Below are 11,194 nucleotides of genomic sequence, written 5' to 3' on the forward strand. Positions count from 1 at the left end.
AAGCCGAACCTGAGCGGTGAAGACAACGTAGATGACAAGATATGCGGAGCCTGCGCGCATTGGAGCAGTGAATTTTCTCTTCCTTCCTATGCAAACAACGCCGGGGGCGTCGGAGACGACGTTCGTTACTACAGGCTAACTTTTCTTCGCTGTATCTTTCTTTCATGATATAGATAGACAAAAAGACTGACTACTCAACACGGTAGGCGGACTTTTCCTTTTAAGTTTAGGCCACCGTTGATTGTGGCTCCTCGTTGACTGCTCTCTTGCGTTGTCTGTGAACAAAGCCGGCCTACTTTTGGCGGGCAGTGTAGCTGTGTACGGCCTCGTGATCCGCATGGCCTTTCTGGCGATGGCGTAATGGATAAAAGACAATGAGTGAATGGAGCGCGACGAGAGGAGACGAAGCTCCATAGTGGTGCACAAATACCGAGCAAAAGATTTGCGCGGAGTTCGGGGGCAGAAATGAGCAGCACAATGAGTTTTATTATTCGAGGGAACTCGGTTGCGCAGAACAAGGGAAATTCATAGGACGACGCAGGCAGGAGGCCCGCGGTGCTTTCTCATGATTTCCTCCCATTGCCCTGTACTCGAGTAGTTTCAACACGCTCCATGACGCTTAGTGGCTCGTCGCGCTAGCCTACGAAACACTTCAGGAGACCCTTACGGTTTGCCCGCAACGGTCCTTACCGAGAGGATGTCCGCGATGCTAACAGCAGCTGCAATGATGATAATAACGACAACGTCAACAGCTGTAGCGACAGTTACAGCGAAAAAGGCGTCATGACTGCTTTGCTGTTTGCTGCGGAGCTGACACACGCACTCATAGACTTATGGACAGTCAACCCCTCTGACAGAGGCATGCTCACCCCAAAGACACTGTTGCCAAAGCATATCCCTGCGCCCCATAACTATCCCACCCTCTGCCTTATACTTCCCACTGCGTCCACCGTTTCAGTGTTGCCTATTCCTCTGATTACAATAGGCCTCCCTACGCTGCTGTTGGCTTACGCTGGACACTGACGTGGAAGTTATCGTAACACCCTTGTTGTCGTCGTCGATATTTCTATTATCTTTGTTATTATTATTGCCAGACGACCGCGTTATTGCCCCACTACACCGACGGAGTGTGAGAAAGAAAGAGTCCTGCAGGGCCTTCGTGGGGTACGCGATTGTGAGTGCTTCAGCGGCTGCGGTGATGGTCCCGATTTTAGTGGTCATGAAAACAGCACAAAAGGAAAAAGACGTCGAAGACACAACAACGGGCAACGAATAATTGATGACGACTAACAGGGCTAGGAATTCGCGGGGGCGGATGCGACACAATGCGGTGTGTACAAGCGAGGCGAGAAAACGAGGCCAATACAACCGGTTCAAAGGAGAAGAAAAGCACTGGTTTTTGTAGTGGCGGTGCGGTAATAAAGGTTGGTATACATAGAGGGTATCGTGCAAGCCAAAGAGGGTAAAGAGGGAAAAAGGGAAACCCTTTAGGGCTTCCGGCGGTTCGCTACAAATATAACAGTAACAAAAGTGGCCCACGAAGACCAGATGGAAGGGAGTTATTGTAGTACAGAAATGTGTAGCACGAGAGCTGACTAGCTGCTAATGCGAATGACATTGCATTCATCCATTTAATTGACTTCTGCATATTTCACAAAACAAGAACATTTCTAATACGCAAACGAGGAGCTCCAGTTGCTAACAGAAGCATATATCCAGGTATCTGCGGGTATTGTCCCCCTATTGAAAAACAGCCCATCTTGACTATTCGCATACAAATATCGCTATAACAACCACAAGGTTCTTCTGCATAAGATGGGCTGACAGAGTGAACATCTTCTTGTATATACTCTCGTATACGTGTTCAATGCGTGTGTGTGTGTGTGTACGTATTTGTTCGTTTGTATATGACAAAGACATGAGGCATCGAGTGGTGTTCCGGTTCCATTCCTTTATGACGTCCCCGTGCCTCCTAAACCCACCAAGGAAAAACCTCCGCGGTGGAGGATATACGAGCGCGCAAGGACCAGGACCCCTCATTCATAGGACATAGAGATACTGCACAATAATGGAATGAGTGCTCACATATGCCCCCTTCCCTTCGGCCCGATTTGCTCTTCTCTTTGTACAGCTATTGGCGACTAGCGAGCATTCGACGGCGCATATTTATCTTCCTCGAGCGCATCTTGCGGGCATTGTGCGCTGCATAGGCTTCCGTGGTACCATAGTATGCGGCAGTCTTTCTACGCCTTCGCGTCTCCTTCCTCCGGCTCTAGAGCTCTTTTAATCTCCATTTTTCCTGCTAGCGGGTGGCGACTCCATGCGACGCTATCCGGCAGTTTCCTCTGGCTTCCTGCGCGCAACGACTAGGGCAGGCTGACTCGAGACCAATGTGCGGATCCGTAGAAGATCTTGTTGCACACGCCAGATCTCGCCAGCTAGGAGTTTGTTACAAGAGATTAACCAGCGATAACAAATTCGATTATATGTGTTGGGATTCTTGCTTCTATCGACACACAAGCGTGAACTTGATACAGCAGTACGGCATAAGCGCTCCGCGAACAAGCTATACTTTTTGGATCTGTTCGCCAGAATCAACCTCTTCCTTTACTTGCGGCTCTCTGTACTATTCCTTCAGCGGCGGGCAGCGTCTACCCCAGTCTACTGTTGCAGCCAGGAGTATGGGAAATGGGCTGACCGTGTCCTTTGTAAATCGAATCCATACATAGTCTCTATAAGGCCACTGTGGCACTAGTCGTCGTCGCTTGGTGTTATTCAGTAGAGCTGATAGAAGTATAACAGCGGGTCTACAAACGACACCCGGCTAGGCATGCAGCAAGCATATATACATCCATAGATGAAGCCGGTTCCCAGTTCCGTTATTGCTAACAGAAGCGGAGGACACTTCGACCCGACAAATCTCACGTTCGGCATCGGCGCGCCCTCGAATCCGCGGCGATGCCTTGGAAAGCCCGCAGTGGCACCGCAGCAGCAGACGACACCGGAAACCATTTTGTTGGAGAACTTCAAGAGAAAGTAGAAATACTTGGAGGCTGGATAGCAAAGTTTTTGGGCTTGCCTAGTTGTTCATGTTGAGCACTGTTAGTACGTGCGTGCATTCAATGATAGAGGAAACTTCTAACCATGTTTCTCTCATCGACTCTTTGTTGAGTTTGTAACAGCGGGTGGCAAACGAGATAAGTGCACTGATTCATTTTCAAAACTTAACTAGCAAGTGCGCCGTCGTCAAATATGACAATTTTGACACCACCCACTCATTATCATTTATAGCTGAAATAACATTATACTCATTTTCTTCTATTTATCTTATCGCTATTTACCCTAAATATAGATATGCAAAATAAGCGACAAACGTAAAGGCGCATCTGTGTGCATATTTAGTTATTTATAAGTTTATCGGCCGTTTCTTACCACGACACAAACGGTGAGGCAGCAAAGGTTGAATTGAGGCCAAGAGCCTTAAGAACCACAGTCGAATCGAGATAAACTTAGCGTTAATATATAAATGCTGGAAACTGCCATCAGCGTCTCCCTCGTAGGAGAGAGCAACTTAACGTTACTCTTCATCTCTGTAGCTCTGTTGGGAAGAGCGGAGGGGTCTCGCTCTGTGCATGAATAAGGGTGAAACTTTAGAAAAAGTTTAGAACGCTACACGGATGACGCAGTTGTCTGGCATTATAGCAACAAGCCCTAGAGTGATAAATGAATAATCGACCTAACCTCGGCAATAACAACAATAATGGTAATAACAACATGTTGAGGCAATCAAATGATGCTGACGACAAAACGGGTACATTTTCTGGACGTGCCGCCCGACCTGACAAAAACAATCGACCAACTGGACAATGGACAGACTGCATGAAATGCATTGAATCTTATTTATTTCACCGTAATAACAATAATGATACTAAAAGACGACAAAATCAGAATACGCGACTTGTTTCGATCAAAGCTGTCGGCCTCTTCAAGCTCACTAACGAACGGAGCACTAACAACAAGAATTAATGCAAAAGCAACCACTGATACATACAACTGTATCGTGACCAAGATGAATCGACTATTAAAATAAAACTGAGTGAGCGATTTCTTTTCCATTAAAAGTGATCACAGCGTTTGTGTCTACCGCCATACATGGCAGATATAGAATAAGATGTGTATATCATCACTTTATTATTAGGACGGGATCCTTCTCTCCTGTCTTGCAATGGCCGCGACAACGAAGTTTCATTATCAACAACTCTGCTGCGCGTATGGCGATGATTATGATTTAGCTCGTGATGTTTTAATAGCCCTCTTCTACATGAAATTGTTATGCATCAGTCGTTCAACACAGAAACGTCGCCTAAAAATGTATGCAATTTAAGATTTGCTGCAGCTGTTCGAAAAAGCCCGCGTCGACACACACGTTCGTCCGCTAGCTGTACGCTCCAGCATTGCCAGATACTGTTATGTATACGTTTTAATGTAAGAGAACGATTAGCCACGAGTAGATCCACTGACACCTTCTGAAAAGCATCCTGGAACCTTTGGATTGCATTGTATCGTTATCGTGCATCGTTAAAGCGGGCAATTAACACGTTTTCCCCTTTTCCCCAGTTTTCCGTCGCTTTAGTTTTTCCACCATCGCCGTTGGGATCCATTTGTGGTCTGTCGTCTCAGCATCGTCAATGTCGTCGTCACTTACTACCGCGCAACGCTCCTGCTTGATCTTTGCCTATGAAAAAATTGTAATAGAAATTGCTGAACTTCATAAGCGAAAGAAAAGCTGGATTTGTCGACGTTGCTAGGACATTGGTGTGATGAGGTATTGACGATGGCGGTCGTCCCTTTTGCCGAAAATAGCGACGTTGGGCCTGGTAGACATAATCAATAAATCACAGGCCAAGCCTTATCGTCGTCGTCATCATCAGCGAAAAATATATTGCACCGCAATTGAGAGTGACTGCACCTATTATTAGAAACGACAGAAATCACAGCGGAACTATTGACCATTATCCCGACTATATATCGTCGGCTTTTTATCGAAGACAATCAAAGGTCCGACAAAACATAAACGTATCTTTATTTTGATCAACGAATTGATTTATCCTGTAATTTCTTTTACCTGCTAATCGGTATATTACAACTGGTTAGAAAATATATGAAATTTCGAGGACGTTAGCTGTCGTCACAGAAGAAAAATGTTTACTGATGGCTTGAAATTGAAAGCATTGTGATGTATATCTATAAAATCAATGATCAGGTGCAAACCCTTGCTACTAAACGATGATTGTTTATTAAACTTTTACATTAACGATCAATATTGAGATCGATGACAATTCAGTTTCAAAATTTCCCGCGTCTCCTTCAATCATCACAATACTCCGTCCGTGATGATTTTGTTGGCCATTCGCCGCTAGCAAGTTGAAAATGTTTGGCAGCGAGTGGTGAGAGAAAGCACTTTGGCTGACGTTGCTTTTGAAAAAGCCACTTAATTTTTAGCTGTCAAATACACAAGAGAAAAACAGTAACCGCATCAAGTGGACAGGCAAAACAATAACTATGGCCTTTTTACGAGCTTCGTCTGCAGCGTCCCGTTGTTATCCGAAGTGGTCTGAAACTAGCTATGTATTTGTGATTTTACGTGGGCAAGCGTTAATGCCCTACAATGGCTAAATTCGATCTTCGACGATAGTGCAAAGGGGAAGAATTAATTAGCGGCTAAGTTTTGATGGCTAGCAAGGAACTTCCGCAAGATATGTATACATATATAGATATATACCCTTATTACGTACTTTAAAAAAACCTATCATTACATTGTTATCACGTTCTACAAAGAATTATATGTGTTTGCAAAGGTCACATAGTAATTATTGTCATGGATAGATTGCCAGTCCACTGAACCTAGATATACAGTTACTAAATATTTACATTCATGTATCCATGTAACGTTGGGATGGTGCATTCTGGTAACTTAACATTGCATAAAAAAAAACCGACAAATATGAAATAGCGAGGATGTTGGCCTACTTCTTTCCGATTTGTCGTGAAGTAACGACCAGCTGCTTGAATAGTGAATATTCCTGCCATTAGGACACCGGTAAATGATCATGGTGAAATTCGCTAGTGGCAGATTTATAAGTGGCTCACCGGTTTAGCTGTTGTCTAGATATCCGTTAGTTACTATTATTTGGAAAATTTAATAGAAAACGAATTTCGTTTGGAGTGCCCTAGTAGGGCGGATAAAACCTAATAAGCTGAAATAGGCTGAAGAAGTTGTCACCGTATAGTAGCAGAGGACAGACATTTACACAGATTCAGTACCGCGGTAGTTCGTCTGTTCCTACACATTTATGCATCGAATCTAAATAGGCTTATCCGTGTCCATACGAGCTGGAATGTAAGGACCTTTACGGACGATCAATGAAGCGAAAAGCAGGCTTCGATAGCTTGTCATTCATTGCAGTTCGTAATAGTTGATAGCTATTCGTATTGTGGTTGTTAGTCCTATTTTCGTTCTATGAAAATTTCTAACAATTTATAAAATTCAAAAATTTTTTCGAAATAAATTTATCCCTATGGTCTGAAAGCTGCATTTAGTTAGTAATGCACGCTTTTCATTGATGTTGCATGCATGTGATACAGTTAAGATAATTTTATTACTTGTTATAATTATATTTGTTTGTGTATATGTGCGCACTTTTATTTTTGTTTAAGACCGCCATATTATTGCTAAAAGTGCACCAGTTGCTATAAAGCCAAACGTCATTTCTTTATCTCATCTACACTGTATAACGTTTAGATATTCAGGTAAAGTTGATAAAAACGTTTAAAAGGCGTGATCTCTCGAAGCTCCAGTACTTTGACACACGTGGTGCAGAGTTATAATGAAATTTATTAACAAAAACAACGGAAACCTTAAACCTGTTTAGGCGGAAGCTCGAATTTTACGCCTTTAGGTTAGTAGCCTAACGTTGTATCGACTGAACCACGACGCTCAATATGAAGTTACAATGTCAAACGGTGGTTCACTTATCGTGTAGCTGACGTAATACGTAGTTGTTTCGTTTTTATATTTTTTTTTACCCTGTTTCAACAGCCAGAGAACAATCACTTTTTCTTTTTTAGACCAAATTTATATTTTGCTTACCAAATTATGTTTGCAACTATTTTAAGACTGGCTGTTTTTCTGTCGATTTCAGTCAAAATAGACTATGACAACAGGTGGATAGCAGCACTTAATTCGATTAGAAGTATTCCGACGCGAACCTAACGGTGTTCCCCTGTTATATATAGGCCGTAAACATTACCGTTCAGTTCTGCCGCAATCGTCTTGAAAACATCGGAACTTTTAAATTAGCCATCCTGAGACGAATGGCATCTGATGGAAATTCATCTTGCCATTCATAGCAGGAGAGCAAAATACATAGAGGTGTCTACCATAATTACCACTATTATTATAATTACTATTATCATCACCATTGTCGGATTGTTTTTTTGTCACTAAGGTAATGCGAAGCGTCGATCACTTTACTAATACCCATTGGCCATTTACTGTCAGACTCCGAAACACTCTACATACGGCCCGTGTCAGATACGCATGTCGACGACGGGCTCGAGATACCACAGCATTGTGACATTCCGCAATTGCTTCACCACCATCATCGTAACATCGAATCGAAGCCGACAAAGCGTTCGCCTATAACAGGTTGACCACCGTAAGCGCCGTTCACGCTGAAGTATTAACGCTGGATGGAAACGCGCACTGAAGACGAGCGAACTCACGACTGACGGTATTGCGACTTGAGACACAATGGGTCATCAAGAATCGTCGATTCAGCGCTGCGATGTCAGAATACCACGAAGTGTGCGCCCACTCGAACTTTCGACGTCGATAGAGAGCGGATGAAGTGCTATTCAGAATGACTCCTCCCGGAGTAATCAGTGAGGGGCTACAGTCGAAGTAACGTTGGGATATTGGAACTGCTGATGCTGCTCAGTATCCTAATGGAGAGAGCATTTAACGAGAGACTGTAACAAATGCATAAATCAACGAAACACGAAAAATAACACGTAACCACTATAAAACTGGTACATGCTTAGTAATGCGAAGAGGACAACCTCGTTTGCTTTAGAATGAAGTGTAGTAGAGCAAAGGACGCGTTGGACTAATAAAGAAAGATATAGGCAAATGTTGAACGATAGGAAAAGAGCACAAGGGAAACATCGTTTGTTTTTTTTGTGCTGTTTAGAGCTAGCCTCGTAATCAGCGTTGTCGTACGCAATGCATTCTTCACGAAATTACGTTTTCAGAAAGATGCTACACAGGAAATACAGGTAAGTGCCTACAAATCAATAGTAAATAGTATAAATCGCGAGCTGATTCATCGCAAAGGGGTGAAAAATTTGCTGCGAATTTTAAACAGCAGCTTCACCAACATCTCCTCTTCGTAACGTAATATTGCTACAGGTAGATGCACTATAATGATACAATGATTCACATTATCACATAGGCACATTGGCTATATGGAGAACATCACACCTCACATTGAATTTTCGTCGCCCCTACTACCACTTTCCTTTGATTTCTTCATGAAAAGATACAATACGGTCTCACCCAGCTTCTTTTCGACGACGCTTCAAGAGAAAGCTTCTTTTCGAGTCGACCCTAACGTTGCACGTCATATCACCTACACGACAGGTGGACGCAGCGACACGCGCTTTTGTTTCTTAACGACCGATAGCGCTAATATTCCTTTTGACTTTCCGCAGGATCTTTCTTTCTTTCTCGCGCACCCCTTATCGTCATGTTCTATTTGAAGTGGGTCTTTTTCTGCAACCTTCATCGTTCTGGGGGGTAATACGGGGGGTCTGCCACTCAGGCGCCGAGGTGTCATAATGACGTTTTCTCTCGAATGATCATTCTGTCTGGTCTCGGCCGCTGCCTTCGCTGCCATTGCCTGTGCCGGGCGGCTCGGATCAATTTGGCCTTCGGTCCTCTGTCCTTATTTTCAGACGCGTTTAGATGACTGGGTCTGTCTGTCTGTCCGTCTGTCTGTCTATCGAATGCTGATCCAGTCCCAGACACTCTCTGGTATCTTTGGCTTTTCTCTCCATGGTATTTCTTATTTTGTTGCGTCGCGCTTCTTTCATCCTTTATCGTGATAGCGCTTTCTCCTATACGGTTATATTAAGGACTGCTCGGCCTGTTGCCGCTCACCCGGTTGCTACTGATTCAAATGGTCCGCGCCGAAGATCAGGGACGAGAAATTACAGCTGCCGGTTAATGCGAGCTGTTGCCGAGTCGAGAGATCGTTGTTCGGGATCGAAGACTACGACCGTAATGACTACCAGTATTTTGCTGCGCAACCAGTTAGGCCTTGGATCGTCAAACGGGCGGTCTGTTCTAAGGGATACCGCCTGTCTAAGCTAATAGGACGGCAAGATCAAGTAGTACTAATGATTGTAAAAGTGTTGATACCAGAAATCAGGTAGACGTTTTTCCTGACGGTCTCTCTTTCTGACGTTCTTCAAATACAGAGCATGGCCAACAATGGCAACACCGCGTAATGTGCGTAGACATAGGCCGTGGACGTTCGGGCAGACGGCGGCCACAGCAACAGCAAAGTAACGGCCTTCTAACGATAACATGCCGCTTATTCGATTAGCCTTCTATTCTATGTAGTTATACTTTTCTATTCTCTGCCGGGAAGGCACAATAGGATAGGTAGATAAACTGCAGGTAGCTGACCGCTGATTGCTAGCTTCATGTCATGACATGAGAGTCTATCTACCCCCATAGTTGGCCTTTACGAAAGCCTAGGAATACCTCCGAGAGCAGACACGCAAAATCTCGAAGTGCACAGTACAAGCCGTGTTGATTTCTCTTGCCAGCTTAAGTATCCAACAAAGAAATATAATACCATGGCGAAGCATGGCACGTACAACGTGGTGTTAGGATGAGGATCAAGGAGGAAGGAATTCGATGACTTCAACAGCGTTCGATTTCGTCGATGGCTGTAGCGGTCGTTGGGGCCAAATGATCGCGTGACTTGTTGCGAAGCAAATGGATAGAAGGATAAACCTAACGAAGGTTCCCCAAATGAAAATTCTGGATAGGCGCAGGTTGTTCCGACAGTCTTCTGTAACTATTCCCGCGTGGCTATGACGAGTCCTATGAGAAGCGCTAGCTGCTATTATGCGTTTATGAGCAACTGATGAGGAGTTCGTTGATGAGCCAGCCAGTCGATAACGGAGAAATATTACTGCAGGTTACATCGGTCTCCAGAACTTCTAGTGGTTACAACTCAGAAGAGAAGACTTGTAGTTTGAGAGGAAGGCAGGCAAAGCAACAGCGAAAACTAGCCAGTCTTCGGAAATAAGGTAGTGGAGGTACGAAATTAACCTGACCTTGTAAAAACTAGGTACACACCTGGGCCTAAAAGTAGATTGTGCTATGAACTGGCAACTGAGCAAGTTCCATGTCAAATTAGATAGTAGGCTAGTGTTTTTCCTTCCATGGTTTTAATTGCTTTTGGATACGGGCCGAAAATATCAGTGTAAACTAAGTGAAAGACCGTGCTACGTCGATAATAACAAGAAAGCGTCATAAGACCGCCAATGATTTCTCTATAGTTCTTTAGCGTTAAGTGTAACCTAGAAAATCTACGCTTTTAATACGACGATGTGTATACTCTAATGCTTCATATTAACATCATCGACTTTTTTTACGCTGACATTTTCTGGCAGCTTGATACCCACTGCACGCCCGCTATTGCACGCCTGCTATTACAGCGCTCAGCGAAAAGAGATTATCGTTTACCTCCTTTACATTATTATTTAACTTATAGACCTGCAACATTCGTTCTTCAACTTAAGACAACCGTTGTCATATCTATTTCGTTCAAGCTGTGCCTTGTATCGTGTGATGATAATATTTCCGTATGTTTTTCGACTGTGAGAATTACTCACCTTCATCTACAGTCTTTCGCGTTGATTGATCGGACAGCTTAACTGTGGCAACAATACCTTAACAATGATGTCACCCTCGTACCTTAAGAGGCGTCAGCAAAATGGAACTGGACATTTAGCTGGCGGTATCAAACCGCAGTGCAGCTGGTGAGAGCTGCCTGAACCGTGGCTTGTTACGTTTGCGTCTGAACTAACGAACGTATCGTGACTCAATGTTGAGCTT

The 11,194-nt window shown here is 43.9% G+C and overlaps 1 long non-coding RNA gene across 1 annotated transcript; it reads left to right on the top strand.

Annotated features, from left to right (window-relative positions):
* The first annotated feature begins 365 nt into the window (after positions 1-365).
* On the top strand, positions 366-8,209 carry LOC147751872 (uncharacterized). The gene is made up of 2 exons (XR_015315716.1): positions 366-1,424; positions 7,203-8,209. It is a non-coding gene; the product is annotated as an uncharacterized LOC147751872 (long non-coding RNA).
* The last annotated feature ends 2,985 nt before the right edge of the window (positions 8,210-11,194 follow it).

This window comes from Varroa jacobsoni, unplaced genomic scaffold (assembly GCF_002532875.2).
Source record: "Varroa jacobsoni isolate VJ856 unplaced genomic scaffold, vjacob_1.0 contig02127, whole genome shotgun sequence".
Lineage (NCBI taxonomy): Eukaryota > Metazoa > Arthropoda > Arachnida > Mesostigmata > Varroidae > Varroa > Varroa jacobsoni.